The sequence below is a fragment of the Hevea brasiliensis genome, chromosome 9 (assembly GCF_030052815.1).
Source record: "Hevea brasiliensis isolate MT/VB/25A 57/8 chromosome 9, ASM3005281v1, whole genome shotgun sequence".
NCBI classification, from domain to species: domain Eukaryota; kingdom Viridiplantae; phylum Streptophyta; class Magnoliopsida; order Malpighiales; family Euphorbiaceae; genus Hevea; species Hevea brasiliensis.
This window is the reverse complement of record NC_079501.1, coordinates 89,663,842-89,669,837: the sequence shown is the minus strand read 5'-3', so window position 1 is coordinate 89,669,837 and position 5,996 is coordinate 89,663,842.

Below are 5,996 nucleotides of genomic sequence, written 5' to 3'. Positions count from 1 at the left end.
AAGATTGAAAGAGGAAAGAAAGGACAAAAGATAGAGAATTGAAGGATTTAAAGTTCTAAGAAAGGTTAACAAGCAAATTTAACAATTTTAGTTTGATTTCTACATTTTTAACTTATTGAACTTGTAAATAAACTTTAAATAAAAAGAAAATTTTTGTTGAGGGACCATGAGTGAATTTCAGCCAGCATGTGTGTGGAGGTATTATTGCATGGTTTGATTGAATTAGAATTGGATATGAACATCTAGGAGTTAAGTGATTATAGTTAAAGGCATTGAATTAGCTAAATGCAAAGAATTTGTGAACTAGGGTTTTGAACACTTAGGGTTTAGAGACAAAAATGTGAGAAATTGGTAAATGATGTCTTTGACCTAGTTTAAGGTGAGAAATGGTCATTTGTGACCAAATGAAGTGTGTTAGAAGTGTTTGAACCAAAAGCAAATTCTGATTCAATGTGGTCATGCTACTGGCAGCAGGACCAAGTTCCCTTTGAGGGACCAAAAATAAAAATTTAAAAGTCCAATTGGTATGAGACCAATTAGGAATGAAAATAGACACAAAATGACACAATTTTTATTTAGGAACCATGCCCAAAAAGTGACCAAAACCTAGTGAATAAATTGACCCAATCCGGAAAATCTCAGTCTGGCTTGTACAAACTGACTAAATGAACAGTATTTGTTCATTTAGTCATAACTTGAGCTAGGTAGGTCTAAATGACCTGAAATTTTACCAGTGGACAGATGAGATATAGACCTAAAACTTTCATGAAGAATACAAACTCAAATTACGCCATTAACCAAGTCATTTGGCCACCCAAAGTTGGTAACCTAAAACTGCCAGAACCAAAATTTGCCCAGAAATCTGGGTTAAGTCCAATCCGGCAGCCATGGTTCAAATGGCTATAACTTGAGTTACAAAACTCCAATTGGAGTGATTCAAAAAGGAGAATAAACTTAAGATAATAGGAAACATTTTCTATAAAGGAAGTTTTGCCAAATTCTAACAGAAAAATGACTAATGAAACAGTGCAACTTAAGACACTAAAACTGAAAATTTGCAAATTTGCCTAAAAGACTTAGAATTTGAGTAAACAACCAAAACCATAAATTTAGTGACCAAAATGTGGTATGTGGTGAAATTGGAATTTCCATACCTATTAAGCCTTAAAAAGTCAATAATTTGACTTGAATAGTATAGTGAATAGTAACCCCAAAACACAAAATTTAAAAAACGTCGAGTTTAGCACATTAGAGCTAGGTAAAAGTGAAGTTAAATTTATTTTTGAATTTATGCTAAGTTATGGTACTGAAACACTGTAAAATTGTGTGTTTCAGTTGAAAAGAACACTGGGAAAGAGCCCGAGGAATCGAGTCAAGGCCAAGAGGTGACTTGTTTAAGGTTTGTGCACAACGTATAATTTCTGTAAATTAATTTCTGCATATTGTTTTGAATAATTTGAAATAGTGAATTGTGACATTATTTATGATGCTTTGATTTAAATTGTTGAAAGTTATTGTGTATATTTGAAATGACAATGTTTAGTAAATTGTTAAGATAAGTTTTGAAACCACAGTGTCATGACCATATATTTGAACACCTCACTAGCATGACTAGTTGGGGTGTCGATTCAATTTTAATTCCTTCTCTAGCTGAAGTGTTGAGGTGTGTGCCAGTAGAAGAAGAAATTGAATGGATATCCATATATTTGAGCTAGCTAGCCTTGTGATGTGACTTCTCCTTAGCCTCTGGCTATTGAGATTATATTTGTTTCAAATGGCATGATATAACTGTGGGTTTTATGAAATGTGTTTTGGCACTTCGAAATGAACTTGTTTGGATTAAAATCTCATATTTCATGTTTTGAATTTAATTCTCATGTTCAGTCCAATTTTTGAATAAATGTAATTTAAATTCTGCATAAAGATTATTTTAGTATGTTGTGTACCACTGAGTCCCAGTACTCAGTGATGGCTGTTATTGCTATCGCAGATTTAGAGACTAGAGGAGCAGCAGACTGAGCTGCTGAGGATTGAGAACCTACCTGCTTGAAGTTATCAGGTATAATTTATACCCTGACTGTAAATATTTATTTTGATGTATGTAAGGCATGTAAATGTATGGACATGTGAAAATGGGTCTTGAGCAGCTTGTACAAGTTTGTAATAAATTTTAGTTTGAATTTTTCTTAATGTAAATTTTTTCAATGATGTATATAAATTATTTTGTTATTAATGAAATATGAATGATAGTATTTTATTTTAAACTGAATGAAATTTATTATTGGTATTTTGATGATTGTTGGATATTGAAAAGGGTGGATTTGAATTTTGGAAGTTGATAAATGTGTTGAAATTGATTGAGATGGTTGTGAATTTGAAGAAGTTGTTGAAAAAAATTATTGGAAGTGTTTTTTTTCAGGTATTTGAAGAACTATTTTCTCAAAATACAAATGGAACTCTGCTGAAATTTTTATAGAATTTGCGAAAAAATAAAATGGCCCAAAAATTTCAACTAGCTTTCAATTTTAATTAAATGTTTTGATACCAACTAGAAAATGCTCACCACTTAACAAAAGTAAGAAAATTGTTTTAAAATCCCTTGTAGGGTACTTAATGAGTTATCGGTAGGTGAAGTTCGGTAGTTCATTAGGTATTCTAGGGGATCATGTTATGCCTTACAGAGGGGTAAGGTGTGACAGTACTTTGCCGATGTGGGATTTGCCTAAGGGACCTTTCTCTCCCCCCTTTCGGGACTCAGCGTTCTCGCTGAGGTTTGCCCCACCATCGCCCAAGAGGACACGCGAGCAGCTCTGATACCAATTGTAACGATCAGGCTCCAACCACTAGAGGAATTGCCCACTTTGGCCATAAGCCTCACGGTTTTGTCCCATAGGTGGAATAGAGAACTTCCCAGGAGATCACCCATCCTAGGATTTCTCTCAAGTGAGCATGCTTAACCCTGGAGTTCTTTCAACTCTCCAAGCCATTCCACCAAAAGGCACCTCTAGTGATTATTTTCCCCATTTTCCCCATTTTATATATCATTGCTTTTTGAACTCAAGACCAACTCTGTGCTTTGTCAATGTGGGATTTGCCTAAGGGAATGGCCTGGAGAGTTGGAAGAACTCCAGGGTTAAGTGTGCTCGCTTGAGAGAAATCCTAGGATGGGTGACCTCCTGGGAAGTTCTCCATTCCACCTATGGGACAAAACCGTGAGGCTTATGGCCAAAGCGGACAATTCCTATAGTGGTTGGAGCCCAATCGTTACAGAATTGACCAATTTGCCCTTCGCCAGTTTGATCCGGTTTGCAAGTTATTTGATATTTCTTCTAGATCCATGACCTAATTATTTGACCCGCTTTACAATTCTTTTTCGTGATTTTCTCTTTTTCACTGTGTACGCAATAGTCCTAAGGACCGCAGCATCACATTTTACGGTTCAAAATTTGAGTTTAAATCGACCTAGCAGTCCTTCCTGAGAAGGTCACCCATCGCTGTGACTCTCGGCTCATTTAACCTCTTATGTTCTGTTATTCTTATTTATACTTAACTAATTGACAATTACTAATTATTTGTTTTCAGGGCTTATCTAGTTGTCTTAGATGTGGTTCTGAACCCCTTAATTATCTGGATCGACACCGATCGCTGGAACAGTGAAATATACCATGCTATACAAATATGAGTGTTACAACTTTCACTCTGGGATGGAAATCTCCTGTAACTTCCCTGATAGCCTCTGATGCTCAAACTTTACTTTCTAACAAGTTAAGCACTTAGACACAAAATTTAATATGTCTCTCTTCATGCCATTCCACTAGTACCTATCTTTCACATTATGGTACATCTTTGTAGATAAACACTGGAAGGCGTGTAGTGTGCCTCCTGCATAATCTCATTTTTTAATTTGTCCACATTTGGCACATATACCCTGGAGCCTTGCATAAGGGTACCATCTCCATCAAACCCAAATTCACAATCTTTCTCTTGCTGTACTCTTTACACAATCTGCATTAATTGTGAATCCCTATGCTAGAAAACGCTAATCCTATCTTGTAAATCTAGCCTTACTCCAAAATGTGTCAAAAGTGCACCCACATCTATTATATCTAAGATCAGACTCTTATCCATTAACTCATATATCTCCTAAATCAACGGTCTCTTTTTCGCTAATATATGTGCCAAGCTGCTAGAAGATTTCCTACTTAAGGCATCTGCCACCACATTCACCTTACTTGAGTGATACTAGATGGTACAGTCATAGTTCTTCAGAAGCTCCATCCATCTCCTCTGCCTTAGATTTAAATCTGTCTACTAAAAGATGTACTTTAAACTCTTATGGTCGATGTATATCTCACACACCTCACCATACAGATAGTTCCTCTAGATCTTTAATGCAAAGACTATAGCTGCCATCTCTATATCATGAGTGGGGTAGTTTTGCTCGTGCCTCTTTAACTACCTTGAAGCATAAGCCACTACTTTACCATGCTGCATTAAGACACACCCCAATTCAACTCTGGAAGCATCACAATACATCGTTTATCCTTCTCCACTTGTAGGCAATATCAACACAGGAGCTGTGGTTAGGCATTTCTTAAGCTTATGAAAGCTTTCCTCACACTTGTCTAACCAGAAAAATGGAACATTCTTTTGAGTCAACCGTGTCAGAGGAGCTACTATTGTGACACCCCTTACCCGACTACAGTGTAGCCGAGCAAGTTATGCCACTCAGTGTGCCGAGCACTCTATTTTATCTTAATTCATTTTTATTCTTCCTTTTGAATATAACTTGTGAAATATAATTTATTTAAGCCATTTATCGAAATTATAATTTATTTAAGGTTCCGAGAATTTTATAGAAAATCCGGCGGAGTACCGGCTAAAAATGGAGAAAACAGTTCTTCGGAACCTGTGAAAAACACTTCCAATATTCATATATTCGTATTCAATTACTCTCAAACTCCAATAATCATCATCTCAACATTTGTCAACCATTCATTTCTCAATTTCAATTCTCAATCATTCATCTCGTTTGATAGTCATGTAACAGTCACAGATCAATATTCACTTTTCCATTTACAAGCACAAATTTGCATTATTTACATGAAAATCAAAATACATTACATAAGTTTCATTACATATGAGAAAATCAAAATTTATTACAGAATGCCAAAATGACACCTAGTGTCCTACCAATGCACTGCAGAAGTTGAGGTGACACGGATACTATGCAGAACTGTGAACTGCCTTACCGAATCTGTGGTCTACTGGGCCCTCTGTCCAAATCTTCAGTACCTACGCGTTGCAAAAGCGACGCGCTAAGCATAAAGCTTAGTGGTGCCAATAATACAAGAAAATATAATATGCAAATAAAAATAATAATTTCCTTGCTATTGTGTTCATAAGAAATGAATAATTACTAACTTATTGTTTAGTCGAGGGCTAATCATGTTTTATGATATTAACTTCTTCATGCATTTCGTTAATTATTTTCTTCATGATCTTGAGCTTCTTTGTATTTTTGTAATCATTCCTGATACTTAATTTTCATATTTTCTTTAATAATCAGTTCAATCACAGTTATACTTTTCCATGCCCAAGTAACCTATCTTGGACGATCGGGTGGATAACGGGTCGTTGGCACTGAACACCGCGGTGCCTCTGGCCGTCATACCATGGGACGCAGAACGTCAACCACGTATGCAGTCAGTATGGCTAAAAAGCCATGATATCACATAATCGGCATAAAAGCCATGAATACGGGCATAAAAGCCATGAATACGGGCATAAAGCCATGAATACAGGCATAAAGCCATGAATACAGGCATAAAGCCTTTCGCAGTACTGCTAAAACAATACCCTATTGGCATGCCAAACTATCCAATCTGACACACATGTCTAGGCAATACAAGGGCACATAATATCATTAAATGTTCATAAGTTTTATTATTTCATTTTATGTTCCAATTATCGTTCATAGCATTTTAATTTTATTT